This window comes from Chanodichthys erythropterus, chromosome 12 (assembly GCF_024489055.1).
Source record: "Chanodichthys erythropterus isolate Z2021 chromosome 12, ASM2448905v1, whole genome shotgun sequence".
In the NCBI taxonomy this organism is placed as follows: domain Eukaryota; kingdom Metazoa; phylum Chordata; class Actinopteri; order Cypriniformes; family Xenocyprididae; genus Chanodichthys; species Chanodichthys erythropterus.
The window spans coordinates 8,341,855-8,360,007 of NC_090232.1; the positions used below are offsets into that span (position 1 = coordinate 8,341,855).

General features: G+C 39.5%; 1 protein-coding gene across 19 annotated transcripts in view; it reads right to left on the reverse strand.

Annotated features, from left to right (window-relative positions):
* The window catches only part of mbnl2 (muscleblind-like splicing regulator 2), a 79,048-nt gene extending 64,913 nt beyond the window's left edge, over positions 1-14,135 (reverse strand). For 4 of the 19 annotated variants that reach the window (XM_067402901.1, XM_067402916.1, XM_067402913.1 and 1 more), the window contains exon 1: positions 13,865-14,132. The gene's annotated coding sequence lies outside the window, so the exon portion shown is untranslated. The other 15 variants (XM_067402921.1, XM_067402909.1, XM_067402919.1 and 12 more) reach the window with 9 other exon arrangements.
* Positions 14,136-18,153: the final 4,018 nt, after the last annotated feature.

An 18,153-nucleotide genomic window follows, 5' to 3' on the forward strand; every position in this document is an offset into this window, starting at 1 on the left:
TGGCAGCACTTTGCACGGGACCAAAGGGAGGTTGATTTCCAGAACTGGAAAGGGAAAAACACTGGTGTTAGAAAGAGTCATTTGGGCCACTCAACCTACGCTCCACCGCCGTACAATCCCAGCACCTGCTGCTCCTTTCCATTTTACCATTATAAAATTAAATGGCCTGCCATACTCGTCGTACACGTAGTCTCTAAGGCACTATTTAATTTCATAGCTTTACCCCCGAGAGTCAAGCCATAAAAAAATTGGATAAAAACCATGTCAGATGTGACCTCATGCAATTAATCCTCTTGTATTTTTAGAACTCAAAAACCCGATGGTCTAATTTATGAGGTGAATGACAGTTAAAGGGTGCTTCAGTAATACAATCTGTCAGCTAGTAGAAGTGCTTAAAGCTTGTAAACCGAAATAATGGGCCACCAAATCTCTGGATTCGCAAGCCTGTTGAAGGCCGGTTTTCTTTTCGAGGTGCAATCATGCAAGTCTTCAAGCGCAGCAAATACAGGATAATGGTTTATAAAACAGTGCACGTTTAATGACAAATCATCAAAGCAAACCAAAATTTGCTTTCTCCCTTAAAGCAACTGCAATTCCAGTCAAATCAATGCAAATCTCTCCCTGTCAGCTGTTTGCTCAACTGAGGCCGGAACGGAGCACAAACACAGGGTAGGTTTCTCCAGACATCTTTAGAGGTGTGTAATGTTTTCATGTTGAAATACCTTCTACTATCTCCTAGTTTAATATGCAGAGTCAACTATTTGCAGGTAAATTTCCCTGAAAAGTGCAAACACTGCAGTTCTATGGTACTAAACACTGCCTGTGCATCTCGACCGGCCCGACACAACAACAATGGCTCAACTAATTGCATTTGTGATGCTAGAAGGGCAAAAGTTACATTACAAAAAAATCTTTAAAAAGTAGACAACTTAAATGGATCCTTAGGTTACTCAGGGTTTTGGAAAACAGAGCGCTTTAGAAAATAACACACCAGCGTGGAGTAAAAACAGGGTTAGTAAAGTCTAAATGGCATGATTATATCCAAGAAGGCATCGAATTCAAAAAGAGTGGCCAATAAACTGCAAGATACTGCCAAGTCACCACGTCCCCTGCAGTTACTCTGGGTTCACAGAAGTAAGAGCTTTGACAGATAGTTGTAACAGAGTAGGAATGGCAGCAAGTCAGAGGCTGATGAGGGCGGACAGATGGTGTGCAGGTAGGAAGGTGGCTGTGGTATCCTTGTTGTGACCTGCAGAGATTAGCGCTGTCTGTACGCCCCCGCCCTTCCCCACAATGATTAGTGGTTCCGGAGGAGGACGCCTGGCTGAACAGCAAAGCCGGGCATTCCACAGATGCAATTATCTATTATCACAAAAAAAAGTAAAATATCAGATCTTACGTCACCTAAGGGAATAGGCTTGCTGCGGTAGTGGTTGTTACCGGTGTTAGACGGTGTTCGTATACCGATTACATTACTTGCCCACTGTGGCACCGCCCCCACTGTCGTTATGATTTTTTTGATAGAAATAAAAACCATTTAGTTCAGTTGGACAAGAGACACTACAAGTATAAACGTCAAAAGCGTCTGCTCTATATACAAGTCAGTCCCTCCAGAAAAACGCGGAATTTTTTTGTGATTGTTGCGGGTTAAAATGCTTGATTTTGCGGCACGTTTTCTTAAAAAATGCGATGGAATATGAGGGATATTTTTACAATTTTATGCAATGAAATTGCGGAAACTTGCAAAAACTACAGTTTGATGAAGAACAGAAAAACATAAAAGGTGATTCCCCCAACACCCTGTTCTCACTAGGCTAACTACTTTAATGTAAAGTGTAATTTCCTATTACTTCCTATGATACGCAAGCATACTAAATCACAGAATATTTAAGTTCTCATTCTGTTTATTTCAGACCTTAATTAACACATGGCTCAAACTTACAAAACATTGAGTCAAACAAATTCTGTAGCTTTACAAAAGGAATAGGCCTATGAGTTTTTAGAAAGGCGCTATATAAAATAAACGTATTATTATTAATATCCAACAACTTCTATAAAAATTCCCATGGCAATAGGGGAAAAATAATGGCGCTTTACTAGTGTGAAGTAACCGCAACACTGTTCAACTTTTTGCTAAGATATATGTGACTTTTTGCAACGAAAATGAAGGGATTATGAAATCATGCTAGCCCCGCATATATTTTGCTTGCTGAAATCTGCAATTTATGCGGCGAAAGTGCGGCGTATTCGAAAAAATGCGACCCCCGCATAAATATGCGGACTTTGGCTGATTATGCATGAAATCAGGCGATCGCATAATCGCGTTTTTTCTGGAGGGACTGACAAGTAAAAGCAACTGCTCTGCTCTATATATTTTCCTATAAAACACTAATAATCTTTGTTTTATTTAAAGGTGCCCTAGAACTTTTTTTTTTAAAAGATGTAATATAAGTCTAAGGTGTCTGAAGTTTCAGCTCAAAATACCCCATAGATTTTTTTTAATTCATTTTTTTAACTGCCTATTTTGGGGCATAGTTAGAAACGAGCCGATTCAGGGTGTGTGGCCCTTTAAATCTGGTGCTCCATGCCCCAAGAGCTCGCACTTGCCTTAAACATAAAAAAAAAAAGTTCAAACAGCTAATATAACCCTTAAAATCGATCTTTACAAAGTGTTTGTCATGCAGCATGTCTAATCGCGCAAGTACAGTGTTTATTTTGATGTTTACATTGATTCTGAATGAGTTTGAGGCTGTGCTCCGTGGCTAACAGCTAATGCTACACTGTTGGAGAGATTTATAAAGAATGAAGTTGTGTTTATGCATTATACAGACTGCAAGTGTTTAATAATGAAAATAGAGACGGCTCTTGTCTCCGTGAATACAGTAAAAAAAACGAACTTTAACCACATTTCACAGTACATTAACAACATGCTAACGAAACATTTAGAAAGACAGTTTACAAATATCACTAAAAATATCATGCTATAATGGATCATGTCAGTTATTGTTGCTCCATCTGCCATTTTTCGCTGTTGTTCTTGCTTGCTTACCTTGTCAGTGCACAGATCCAGACGTTAATACTGCCTTTCCTTGTCTAATACCTTGAACATGGGCTGGCATATGCAAATATTGGGTGCGTACACCCCGACTGTTACATAACAGTCTGTGTTATGTTGAGATTCGCCTGTTCTTCGGAGGTCTTTTAAACAAATGAGATTTATATAAGGAGGAGTAAAAAAAAGGAGTTTGAGACTCACTGTATGTCTTTTCCATGTACTGAACTCTTGTTATTTAACTATGCAGAGGTAAATTCAATTTTTGAATCTAGGGCACCTTTAAAAAAATGTTTTTAGTGTATTCCAATCAAAACTGATTCTAATCACTACGCATGTGTAGTGCTCAGTTATGTGTTCAGAAGCACAGAAAGCCATGATAATGTCACTGGAGCTACTGAGAGTGTAATTGTCATGTTTTCCTTGATGACATATCTGAAATGAAAGCTAACAGTTATGCTAAAGCTGACAGAAGTAAATATTCAGTCTCAAGCACTGACCAGTTCGTAAGACAACATGTCACAACATGATGCAAAATGCATTTAAAACATACATATGGCACTGTGCATAAGTGCAAGGTATTTTTGAATCAGAATGAGAAAATAGATTCAGTAATTTACAAGCAAAATTTTTGCTTGTTGATCGGATTATTTCAGGTCTACACAACCCTTTTCAATTCGACTGAAATTTCATTCGGAAAGAGCTCAATCAGATCGATTGAGGTATTTCACTGAAGCCTTTACAGTCCAATTAAGCCGTCAATAATATTATAATTTATATAATATTTAATAATTTATTATTTGGGTGCATGTAAATGTAGCTAATGTTGCCCAGTCTAATAGTCAATGAATTAAAATTGCCACCATTTTTGTGTATAAATGGAAATTTTGCCTCTGAAACAACTTTCTTTTTCAGATGACTTTATCAAGTTCTCTTATTTTTCAGCCCCTCCCACTCTAACCACCAGCACTTTTCTTGATCATCATTCATTTTTTCATTCATCAATCATTTTTAAATGGATAAAATCAACAAATAGGGCTGGACAACAAACTCAATCTCCTCTTTTATTATATTGAAATCCTCTGATATTTCTCTTTAAAAATTCCAGGTTTTTACTTGTAATTCATGACTGGTGTTTTGTTTTGCTCTATCCTCTGCACTTCTGCGTTCGTCAGTGCGTCATGCGTCAGGTGAGAGATTACTCTTTTAGTGCAAGTCGATTTGCATAGGCCATATGCCGGAAGCTTCTTATTTTAGTTTATAAGGATTTAAATATGAATATTTTTCTTACAAAAACCCTTTGCTTCAGAAGGCCTTTATTAACCCCCTGGAAAAATGTGTATTACTTTTATGATGGATGGATGCAATTTTTCGGACTGCGAAATCAGGAGCACCACTCACTACCATTATAAAGCTTGGAAGAGCCAGGATATTTTATAATATTACTGAAAGAAGACAGTCATATACATCTAGGATGAATTGAGGGTGAGTAAATCAGGGGATCATTTTCATTTTTGGGTGAACTATCCCTTTAACTTTTGAGTTAATTGTGTGGTACATAACTAGGTTGCTAATTAATTTGTGATAAAGTAGTTAAGCTGGTAATACAAAGACTGCAGCTTCAATCCCATAGAGTGGTGAACCATGTATCAAACAAGTCTGAGATCCTCTTGAAAAAGAAACATGTCCCCTTGATAAAAGGCATCTGCTAATTAACAAGAGGGCAAACCAATGCAAATTACAGATACTGTCTGAAAGATAATGAAACGTAAGAGCAATTCCATTTACAACTTTAGCTGAGCAGCTCAAAATTACAGTATAACCAGTGAATTGGCATTAGGGTCACAGGAGTAGGCTTTTCCAAACTGGTTCTGCTATTCAAACAGCCTCTTTTGTTACAATAATGGTTCCAAACCCAGAGGATGAATGTTGGGTAATCCTCCATGGCATCAGATCAGGATTTGCCTATGCCAGCTAGCATTACATCATATTTGTCTCTTAATTTGCAGAATTTGACATTTTCACAATATCTGGACTTCACACTGCATCTAATTAGCCTCATGTTGACCAACATGTCATGCATAAAGACATGTGGTTTAGAGTTGGTTTTAACAGATGTGATTTTTAACTGAACCAATTCTAAAGATTCAACTGGTCAACCCTGAAACAAATACTAAACCCTAACCCAAACCTCGTAAAGCATTGGTAGCACATACTGGTAAATGCTGTTTGTCGCGATCAGATCCATTCATGATTCTTCTGAACTCTAAACTGAATCAATGACGTCTGCATCTTTTTATGGCAGATGACATGATCATTCAGAGATAGCTGTTTTGGAAGTAACCAATCGTACAGTGTGTAACTCGAGAACAAAACTAGACCACATTTTCTACAGCTGGTAGAATTTTAGATAACTAAAACTAACATTTTTAATTGTGCAACTTTAAAGAGCTTAATGTCTTTATAGATAAAGTTGAATGACTAAACATTCAATACTGTCATATGTCTTAGTAATTAGACCATGTGCTGGCATCATTCTGTACAGCCGAATGAATATAAAGCATTTATGGAAGAGTCTTCTGATAAACAATCACTAAATGATGTAATTAGCAAATGATCATATTTAAAACAATCCACAACTCAGCAAGGCTTGCAATACAATTGATAAGGGATCAAAAACAAGGGAGACAGACGGTAGTTGCAGTTTGGAAAGTGCTGCAGCCCTGATTCAATGTGGTCAGCAAAACCGGGTGTGTGATATGATAATAGCCTTAATGTAAAACTGAATCTCTGTGACCCAAGTTATTATCTTCATAACACCAAGGCTGCTTTTATCCCCCAGATCATCGTCTCTAGTTATTTATAGAGTCGTGGACGGCAGCCATGCCTGGCTGGTACCGCACTCATATCCACGGGCTGTTTGAAACTGATGTGCAATTTAATTAAGAAGATCATTTAGGCACAGATATGATCTACTTAGTAGCTGACAGAAATTCGCACTGTGTTTTCAGAAACTAAAATTATGAAAAACAAATTATGACACACTGACTTACCTTTCAGGGCTAGTAAATGATCTAGATTCTTGCCCCGGTTATGAAAACACAACATTAACTTGAATTTAAAAATACTCCCTCCCTTCGACGACAAAGTTTTGCCTTGACAAGAAGATGTTGGCCCAAAGTCTCGGTTCTCTTTACAAGTGCGCAATACGGCAACCCCATTAAAACAGTCTCATAATAAAGGGTAATTTGTTCATGAAACACACCTGGCAGTTGTAAAGTGTTAAAAGGTGCAAGCTAATTACCTTTCCAAGTCTGTCTAAACGTGTTTCTGATCGATTCAGAAGAGTGCTGTTGCTCTCACGGCTTTGGCTAATAAAGAGTCAGTGCCTGCCTGAACTGTTTTCATGTTTTTTTTTTAACGGGAAGGGCAGAGTCAGTCTCCCTCTTTTAAAAAAAAACACGCTCTTCCTCCCAACACGTTTGCCAAATGTTCGAAACAAATGTGGCCTTTTCCTGCCACGCCGCAGGTTCTGCTCTTTTAAAGTCCGAACTGTACATCTAGTAAGACCGGAGGTCTGATTGGGCCAACATGAAAGATGCTGGCGTTCATTAAATTTGCATAAAGCCCTTGGTAATCAGACTGGACCAATACCTTTGGATAGGCTTCGAATAATTTTCTTGGAATCATTTCAGTCACCATTTCGGAAAACAAAAATATAACACAAAGCAAATCTTAAAGAAATGATTTGAAAAACACGATTTGGTTTGAAACCAAATTCACAAATCAGTCATTCTAACAACATAAATATGAGCATTATACTCTTAAAACTGCAACAAATTTATAGAGGTTAAGGATTCAAAGGGAAAGAAACCGGAAATACTTGGGATATGGGACACACATGGGATAAAGCCTTGCTAATCAGACCATTACCTTCAGATAGACTTGGAATAATTTTCTTGCCTTTTCAATTTCAGAAAACAAAACTTTATCTTACAAAGCAAATGCTGCATAAAAATGCCTTCGGTGTAAGACCAAATTCACACAAATCAGTCATTCTAACTACATAAATACTGGCACTACACTCTTAAAACTGAAACTAACTTACAGATTTTAAAGAATTTAGGAAGAATTCAGAAACCGGAAAGACTCTGGATATGGGATTCACATGGGATAAAGACAGAGTAACTTACTGACACAACTCCACACCTCCTCTCAGATTTCCCTCCCTCTCTTTCCACACCCCTGCCCGCATGCAGCATATTGCAGCAAAATTCCTCGTGTTGGGAAAAACAGGAACTTTAAAGGATAAAATGTTCCCTACTCCTCCCACCTTGCTGGAATAACGAAGCCTCCTTTCTCTTCACGTCGCACTCTCGCTCCCGCTCAGTTTATGTGCACCTGGTGCGGCAATCAGACTCCTTCACTTCACACTCTCCCGGTATATAACGACCACGTAAACCGTTGTCATTCCCTATGCGAAGCCGTGAGCTGGCGGCCCATGCCGAGATGGGGATTTTCTCTCAGCAACAGCACAGAAAGGACCAGCGCGTCTGCTTGCTGCTCAACTATCTGGCTGAAACATTTCCAGCCATTCCCACACCCCTCCCCTCCTTTCCTCTCCTGCAACCAACCCCTTCCTGCCAGACTGCCTCCGGCAAGGGGCCGCCCATCCGCAATCTAGCCAATAGCATCCAGCATTCCCGCTCTGAGGCTCTGTTGTTGGCCGAGTTTCCCCGAACTGGCAGGCTGACCTCAGAGCTTACGATGACAGGCTCCTGAATGCTGATCTTAAAGGTATTCCCCCATTTTTACACCCTGGCAACAGAAGAATGATATATTTTCCCCAACTTTCCCAAACTACACTCTGTGAAAGAGATGAATCTCTATTACTGGAAATGTTTGATAAACGGCAAGCAAGCAGAAAAGAGCACACATTTGGCACACTGAAGGAATAGTTGGGTTTATTTCGATTTGTACTCTTAAGTACTCCCATTAATTTGCAACTACAAGTCAACTAACTCTCAGAGTGTTAGTAGACTGTTAGGTTAGGGATAGTAGAATAAGTTGACATATAGTTGCAAAGTTACTTATAATAAGTAGAATGTTTGTTGGGATACCATCAAAATAAATTTAGCAGATATTATGCATACAGTTTACTAATACTAATGACTCGTAGTAGATATGTAGGTGCAGTTACTTATAGTTTGTAGAATGTCTTAAGTGGACCATCGAAATAAAGCGTTACTCATAGTTGTTCCAACCATGCAATGGATTTTCTTTCTTCCACAGAAAAAATTAGTGCTGGATGCACAGTCAAACTCCAAAAAGGACAAAAACACATTAAAAGCATCATAAAAGTATGCCAAAACTTCCATAATCAATTTCTCCTTTAAATGTCCACATTTGATATTTTATGTACAACAAGAGGATATTGGTCCAATGAATTTTCAGTGTGACCGGGGCTACGCAGTGCCAAAAAAATATAAAAACCAAATGATGGACAAAAAGTTGTGTTAACATAACTAACATAGAAAGAGTTTCATCAAGGTTATTATAGTTAACTAAAACTAAAACCATAAACACAATATTTGTGTTACCTCAAATAAAATAAATGTAACTGTAATAAAATATATAAAAACAATTATTTCAGCTGGTTGAATTTCAACTAACCTTTCAATTTTTTAATATTTCATTTTAATTTAGTTTAACTTGATGTACTTAAATAACTAAAATAAAAACTATATTAGACATTTTAAAAACGGCTAAAAATGACAAAAACAACAAAATTACTGAAAGTAAAAAAATACATATTAAAAAAATATGAACAATAACTAATAGTGATACTGAAATAACACTGCTCATCATGTCTGGTTAGGTGTCACAATGGGTCACCTGACACACCAATGAACCAATGAAATGTAGTTCTTGAAGTTGAAACATCTCCATTTAAACCTAAAATGATGTCTTTTAAGGTGCATCAAACTGAAAACAAGAGATTAGGAAGATTATCAGTAAATATCATCATTAATTTCGCGCTGTTCCTCATGCAAATCTATCGTAAGCCTTTAAAAGAATCTGAATACAGAGCATTTCTTTTGGAGCTTGACAGGTTTAATCATAGCACACTTTGATTGCATGGAAAAGAGCTGCATGAACTTTCTACTTAGTGTCTTCTTTAGTGTTTTACAGAAGAGAGAAAATAACAGGTTTGGAACGTTATTGGGCTGAATAAACGATGACAAAATCTTCATTTATGAGTGAACTATTCCTTCAAGACAGCTTCAAAGTGTATGTGCCCTCAAGGCAGTGTTTGTGTAGTCACACCGAAGAAAGACTTTGTATTCTCTAGCATGTTGTACATCTCCGTCAAACGCAGCATCTCTGCCTGCCTCCAAGGTCTCTGCATTCCCTGGCAACCCATCTCTATGACAATGAGCATCGTTACCGTAGGGCGATGAGGACACGTCCTCCCCTCCCCTACCTTAATGACAGGAAGCCTCTCGGCATCACGTGAGGGATGATGCAGTGGGGTAGAAGTGATGAGTCAGACGCCGCTACACAATGTTTCCATCCAAATCAATAGAACAGCTGTAGCCTCCTGCTTTTAGGGGCTCAGGTTCCCGCAGGCACACTGCAATTATTTGACAGCCAGAGTGCTTTTACAAAAGCAACGGCAAACGATGTTAAAACAATGCACTGCTTAAACATCAATGAGGCGAGACACACACTCACATTCAATGCAGCTGCCAACTAACCCTGATGACCCTGACAGTCAACTCTATGTGATTACACTAAACACTCCTACTGGTTTAAAGTGCTTATTGCTGGAATTGCTCATTTGGCATATAGAATCGAGGTTGAATACCAAATGATTTAGTCAAATGATAATGCACAAAAAGCTGAACAAATTATACAGGTGTAGCCTACTTGTTTGATTTATTGACTTGTTTTGATCCACTAGTGTCAATATTACAAATTTATCCACCTTATTTTTCAATGTAGAAGTGAGCTATTTTCTTTTGAATGTGCGAGACTTCTGATTAATTAGCCACCATAGGTCAATAACTACAAGAATATCTAAGTTCAGTAAACTGCAGGGCCGTAACCACCATAGACATCGAGGGGGGCACATCCCCCCACAATAATTAGAAATGGCTAAATTGTCCCCCCAGTATTCAAAATTCTTGCACTGCTCTGCTGCACTTTATGATGTAGCACTTTGTATGTTGTTAGGATCAGTGCTCGAATTGAGGGTGGCTGGTGGGATTCGATTCGAGCACTGGTTCGGATGACAAAAAGGTTTAAAAGTTACATTTTGTCTGCCTTAGCAATCTAACAGCACTCATCAATGTCAACATGATTGAGAGATGTCCAATCAAATATTAGTAGGCGGAGTTAACAGTTCACAGAAGCAGAGCGGGAATTCCATAGAAAAGCGTCTGTTTTAACGTTGAAAGAGAGCGAGGCAAGATAAATTGCTAAACATTTAAAACATGTTTTGCAATAGAAATGTTAAATGACTGACAGTAACATCCAGTGATGCAAACTACACAATTTTTTTTCTCAAATATGAGCTTTTTGAATTGAAAATATGCATTTACATGATTCATGTACTTCCTAACACTTTTACGCCTTCGGCACTAATAGGCATACAAATAAAATTAGCCTACATGTGTGCATATTTTAATGCAAATATTATTTGCAAATAGTTCAAAAACGATTATTTCCCAACTAGAATCAGACCTAGAATTTACTTCACTGTTCTGTTTATTTATGCTTTATAAAAAATTGGTGCCCCCCCAATGTTCAAGATATGGTTACGGCCTTGGTAAGCAGTAACAATTATTGCGCTACAAACCAATGTGTCTATGATAATCCATTAAAATAATAGGATACAAATACCAGCTTGGAATATCAATCAGCATAACGAACTGTTTTGTACAGGTAAAACAACAGGAAGTGAATGACACCGGAAGCCTCGCACATTTAAGTTCCAAAAAGATGTGCCGCTCTTACTTTAAGATATGGTGGATAGAATTAGGCAATACTATTTTAAGATAGTATGGACTTATGGAAGAAAATCAACTGCTATTTCTCAAGCATTTCTATGCATGCATATTATTTACAATTAAAGGTTCAGTGTTGTTTATTGTCACATAAATAATTCACCCCATGACATCATTTCTGATATAAAAACAACCACAGGATGTTAAGCTTGTCTAATTCTTTATATATTGAGACAATAAGCCTAAATATTTGATATTCAAGTTCTAGCTTTTCCTCAATTATCTGGGCAGCTCTGACTAATACAGCTATTACGTTGCATATCACGATTTCAAGTTCTTGTGGAGCCGTATAATGATTACTTTATCAAATGTGTCACATTGTTAATGTTCTACAGAAATGTAAACCACCTCTGAGCTTCCTGTTTCAATCGATTCTTTGCAGCATGCCGATCTGTCATGATGATGATATTGGACGGATTTTAGAGAGGTGACCCAAATGAAGGTTTCTGTCTGCAACTGATGAACGGTAACACATATGTAAAATACTGCGTGAAGCGTCCTAGCAATTAACTACTTCCTTTGCAATCAGCACTGGATAAATTCAGATAAAGCATAGCATCTACTAAATGAATGCAAAGAGACAAGCAAGCATTCAGTTAATGTAAAGGTTTTTGCATGGGCCAGGCCCGATGCAAATTCATCTAACCTCCATTACATTTACATAGAAAATTCTAGATCAGGGGGTCTTCTGAGAGTTGCCTTTAAACCTGGCTAACAGCATGCAACATGTAGTACCAAATAAGTGCATTTACAGCACATGTACATCAATAATTATTTTGAATAGCTTTGTAATGCAAACATTACATTTTAATTATACTTGATACATTTTAATGTGAGAGACAATGAATAATTTATAACATAAGCTACTTAAAAAGAACATTTTTTACACAACTTCTTGAAGACCCCTGCTCTAGACGGCTCTTTAATGTTTCTAAAACATGTCTACAGTAAACTGTTCATTACACTGAGATGCAAAACTAAATCCTGGTTTCTAAAACCCAAAAGTAACTAATTACCCCCATTAGACATACTCACTGAATAAGAATCATTATCCTACATTGAACAACCAGTACGTGCAGACTATCAGACAGAGGCTTAATTCACTAAAACAACGAGAAAGGTGCGATACCTGCTGCGAGGGCAAATAAAAATGAGATCATGGAATTAGATTCCTATTTGGGTCATACTTGCATTATGCTTATTGAGATTTAGAAAAGCATCTTAGCATATATCCTCTTCCATATCTATGTCCCTCAGCACTTTCTCAGATAACTCACCTTTCATCTGCATGTCTCTACTGAAATCCAACTCACTTAAAATACCAAAAGATATTGTTTGGACACGGTACCACGATAAAACCATGTTATTTTAACATATAGGTCCACCATGCTTTTGGATATATAACCCATGATAATTGAGCTACTGCTATTCTTAAAGCACCTTGAACAAGCCAACATGTTACATGAATATGGTCATTAAAGTACCATGGTATTCATATCCAATACTATTATAGTACCATGTAACACTTTTTTGCAAGGTTCTCAACCCGTCTTCACCGAGGAAACGGCAGACGTGGCGCAAATAAACTAAAACGCCTATAGGAAGCGCGTGACGAGTAGACAGCTGCGTTATAATGGAAGAGATCTAGTAGTTGTGTGTTGGTGATGATTCTGATAATGCACGAGCTGTTGGGCTCTCACGTGCTCTGCGCGCGCACGGGGTGTGGCGCGGGATTTGGGAGCGGTTTCATGACGGGACTCGTCTTGATGGGTGAACCATTATGTCAATCTGAACATATCAAGCTAGCAAAGACAGTAATGTTCCAGATTCGCGGGTTATTTATAAACTGACGTGATATATTGATTAAATTCTGCTCACGCAGCGATGACGAGGGAAAAGACCAGTAGGAAACTAAGGCACGTGAAGTCTGAACTACCGTATTTCAAGCTAAACTCATCGTCTTCGTTTATATTTTAGGCTATATGTTATCTCTGTGTGTGCGTTTACCACAATAAAGAAGCTATGCTTCGTAGAAAATATCAAGCCGATTATTTTTGGTCTGAAAATCGGAACGATGACGCGAACGCTTTCATTTTAAACACTAAACATGCCTGAATGAGCCGTCAACGTTGATTGTTTTAGCGAATTTAACGAAATTACTGTCCACGTCGTCGTCGTTATGTTTGATATAAAATATATTTATTTATACTCTGTTTTTGAAGTAAACTCTTGTTACATCACTAAGCGCGTTAAAACTCGCTCGACGGTTTATTAACTGACGTGATTGATTCAAATTAATTCCCATCACGAAGTAAGCGATGACGCGGAAAAATACCCGCGCTGTCAACTAAAACAATCCTGAAGAATGAGCTGTCAAAGCATATTTTCCATCGATTTTAACAAATTTAACGTCTAAGCCATTGCCACCAACGGTGATTTTACGACGGAGCAGCACGGGGGCGTTTCATGTAAACAAGGAAACTTCTCGGGCTCAATCGCGCACTTTTATTTTTGCCATCTATTTATTTCTCGCTCGGCAACAAGGAAACATACATTTACTAAACCCATGTCGACATCACTGAGCGACGAGCCCGTGTTAGCTAAACACGCTCTCTCTGCAATGACACACATTGTATTGACATTGAACACTCTCTATCGTAAAACAAACATTCAAATATCGCTTGCCGTGTTCTGTCAACACGTTTTCGCTGTTGAAAATGTGTGAATTTAACCTGCTGCTTACCTGGATACCATGACCTGCCGCTGCTGTTTCTTGACCACAAATCACGCAGACAGCAAAAGAGCTCGATGGAAACTGCCGTAAATGACTCGTTAAGTCAAGGGAATTAAGGCTTGTTTTTTAATCGAAGCGAACATCCTCGTCGGTCCGCGCGAAACGCGATTTGTCAGGCAACTGGTTTGGATTTTAACGCCGAACTCAAGTTAGTTTACCAAGAAGCTGGTCGTGCAACAAGCTGCTCTGACAGATCGTGGGAGGAGGGAATAAGTCATGTGACTGGAAAGGGGGGATAATTGCTACTTTTAACAGCAAATATACCTAAAATCTATTCTATATACATATTTTATTAATTATTATATATTAAGAAATTCTAAAAAGCTGTTAATAATGTGTAGTTTATGGAATCTAGTCAGGAAACTTGTCATATCAGTGGTGGTAGTGCCCCCCTATTTACAGTCTGAGGTGGTATAGTCCAAATGAATGTCAGGAGCCCTGGGAAGGGCAAGGGTCTGCTTGTTGCCGTGGAAACAACAGTGAATCTCCCGAGGGTACAATGGATGTGGGCTACAGTGCTGTTAAATCAACAAGCTGAAGGCCTGTTGTTCATCTTAGATGGTGACGATTAGATTCAGATGGCTGAATCTGCAACAGTTTACATGTCCATATAGTGAGTGAGAGCCCTGTGGCCATGCATAATATTCTTAAAGTTTCTACTTTTAAGATGAAGACTGCAAGTACATAATCGAAAAGTAATAACAACAATTAGAAAAAAACAAAAACAAAACTGTAAATTATATATTATGTGGGGCAGGTATATCTGAAATAATTAGATACACACTAATAAAATGAAATGTAAAACATTTAATAAATAATGGTGTGGCAGTCTCTGTGAAAATGTGTAGAGACTGTACAGAAAATATATACAGACTGTTTCAAAGACAAAAAGCACAGATCTGCTTGTGGAAATCTAGATTGCTTATTAAGTGCCTCAAACTAAACTTTGAATAATGTCAGGTAAACGTCAGCAAATCCGTTCCTAATGTTCCTCAAATATGCTCAACATTAGAGTTTTGTGACATCTGTTTTCTTAAAAGTTGGGTAAAGAAATGTTAGCATACATTTAAGCATTTAATAAAAAATGGAGCAAAGATATCGATGATGGTCCGATAACTCGTATTTGCATTTTTAGTCAAGTTTATCAAGTAATCTTAAACCATTTATTTGATTTAAATAAAATCAGCTATTTTTCATGTTACCACTGTGGCAAGCAGGATGATGCAGAGAAAACTCTGACCAATAAGAGGACAGTTGTACTCGCATGTGACTTGCCTAAACGCATTTTGGTATGCTTTGAAATGTTGTCATGTGAAAGCGAACGGAACCAAGAAGAAAATGCAACGTTGTAACAAATTTAGTCCCTGTTTCAGAACAAAACAAACGATCCATAGGTGTGAAAACATCCTTACTGTCATAGAGCCCTCACTGCTGTGAGGAATTTGTGGTGCCATCGATCATGGCTGAGCAGAGTCTGCCGCCATGGACACTCGAGCCAGTGGGCTGGAGTGACTTGCCAGGGTGGGATGGACAAACTTGCTGCCGGTCACTTGGGTTCTGGAAGGGCAGCGGCCATCCATGAAGTCGCTGCCGTTCTCTGTGGGCCAGAGCCTGCTGCCTTCTGCAATTATGGGGAGAAGTAGGGAACGGGGGACTCTCTCGTTTGCTGCCAGAATGCCGAGGAGCCATCGCCGTCCACCAGGCGTTGAAGGAGTTAGAGAGCCGTCCACCAAGGGAAGTCGCTGCCGTTCTCTGTGGGCCAGAGCCTGCTGCCATCCACAATTATGGGGAGAAGCAGGGAACGGGGTACTCTCTCGTCGGCTGCCAGAATGCTGAGGAGCCATCGCCGTCCACCAGGCGTTGGAGGAGTTAGAGAGCCGTCCACCAAGGGAAGTCGCTGCCGTTCTCTGTGGGCTAGAGCAGTGGTTCCCAAACCTGTCCTGGAGGACCCCCAGCCCTGCACATTTTGTATGTCTCCCTCATCTATCACACCTGATTCAACTCATGAGCTCATTAGTAGAAACTGCAAGACCTGAAATGGGTATGTCAGAAATAGGGAGGCATACAAAATGTGCAGGGCTGGGGATCCTCCAGGACCGGTTTGGGAAGCACTGGGCTAGAGCCTGCTAAGCAGGGAACGGGGAACTCTCTTGTCGGCTGGCAGAATGCCGAGGAGCCATCGCCGTCCACCAGGCATTGGAGGAGTTAGAGAGCCGTCCACCAAGGGAAGTCACTGCTGTTCTCTGTGGGCCAGAGCCTGCTGCCATCTGCAATTATGGGGAGAAGCAGGGAACGGGGGACTCTCTCGTCGGCTGCCAGAATGCCGAGGAGCCATCGCTGTCCACCAGGTGTTGGAGGAGTTAGAGAGCCGTCCACCAAGGGCTATCCAGCGCCACCTCCAGCCATAGAACCCATGCCGCTATGGGGAATCCGCGGTGCCATCAAGCTTGGCTGAGCATTGTCTGGGCGCTCGAGGTGGTGGGCTGGAGTGACTTGCTGAGGGGATGAACAATCTCGCTGCAGGCTGCCTAGGTTCTGGAGGGGTGGATGTTGTCTGCGTGGGAGCGGAGAAGTTTCCACTGTTCGCCATGGTCCAGAGCCTGCTGTCATCCTCCATTATGGGGAGAAATAGGAAACGGGGAACTTTCTCGATGACTGCCCGAACACTGAGGAGCCATTGCCGTCCACCTGGCATCAGAGAAGTTAGAGAGTCGTCCACCAAGGGCTATACAGCAACACCACCAGGAGTAGAGCACGGTCTCGAGGTTACCCCCTGGGCCTGCATGGGCGATAGGGGTATGTGGCAAGCAGGGCGGGGGCGGAGAGTCATGGGAACGGAGCGAGGCCAGTGGCGCGAGTGTTAATTAGCGCCACCTGCGCGCCGCACCGGATTCGAGTTCTCACGGAGGAGCTCCAAGAGCATAAAATGGAGAAGCGACGACAGTGAAGGACAGGAGAGAACCAGACCTGGACTTTATGTTGTGTTTTTATTGCTTATAGGTGGCAGTCGTCTGTGAGGGACTGCTGCTTTACTCCGTTTTGTTGTATGATTATTTTATAATTACGTTGAATGTTCGCCAGTTCCCACCTCCTTCTTCCCTGAATCTTAAACAATGCTACAACTGCAAATGACAAAACATTTCAATAGCATAATCAAACAAGAACTGCATAAAGTAATAAATGGTAATATCCTAAGAGGATAATAAAGAAAACTAATAACCTTAAAATGAACATGGCGACTGCAAATAAGATGCTTTGTGTTTCGTTTCACTTTCCAACAGGGAATGCCAAAGACTACTGTTTTACAGCTCATCTCTTTTCACTTGAAATACATTTTTTTGTGGTTTCATCTATGTAAAAATCCCTCATAACTGGTCATGACTCCAACAAGAAAACATATGAAAGCAAGACTTTTATCACTGCAAAGGTTTTGTATTTGATAAAGGACTATTTGCACACATTCCCATGCTGGGAACTGAGAAAGACATCGACTTTAGAAAGAAAAAAATCCATAATGATGAATATGTCATTCATTAAGGCATCTAAATTAAGAATTGTGATGTACTAGCACTTGCATGAACCCTTAATTGAGATTTTCTGCATTGAAATAATTGATGTGCCGACATTTCTATGCCAGAGGAAACTCATTAGGTTGACAGATCATCAATTAACGTTGACGTAAAGGTGACTGAATGGCAGCTTTAAAGAAAGAAATGATTGCAAATATGTATTGATATGTATGACGAGGATGGTCGTTTAGCCCATTATTTATCTAAACTAAAAAAACCTAATGGACTAAAGGATATTGATTTGATGACGATTCATTTATTTGATTGAGGTTGGTTAGAGCATGTCTTTCTCTACAAGGAGACCTGAATATTCTTGTAAGCAGAGTTGTTGCACAGAAGATGGGGGAGTGTGTCAGAGACATTCCTAGAATGATCCGGAACTCACTGATACTATTATATTCTGCATGTCATGATTAAATTCAATTAAGTCAGAACCCAGTCACCTCATAAATGGCTGCCGGTTTTGGTGTGCTGTGGAAAATTACTGAAAATGTTTACTTTAAATATATGGTAACATGATTAAAGAGGACCTATTATGCTTTTTTAAATTTTCAACGTACTTTAGTGTGTAATGTTGCTGTTTGAGCATGAAAAAGTCCCTCCAAAGGGCGTTATTCTCAGTGCAAACTGAACTCCCTGAAACTCCTCCATTCTAGTCTTGAGTTTTCT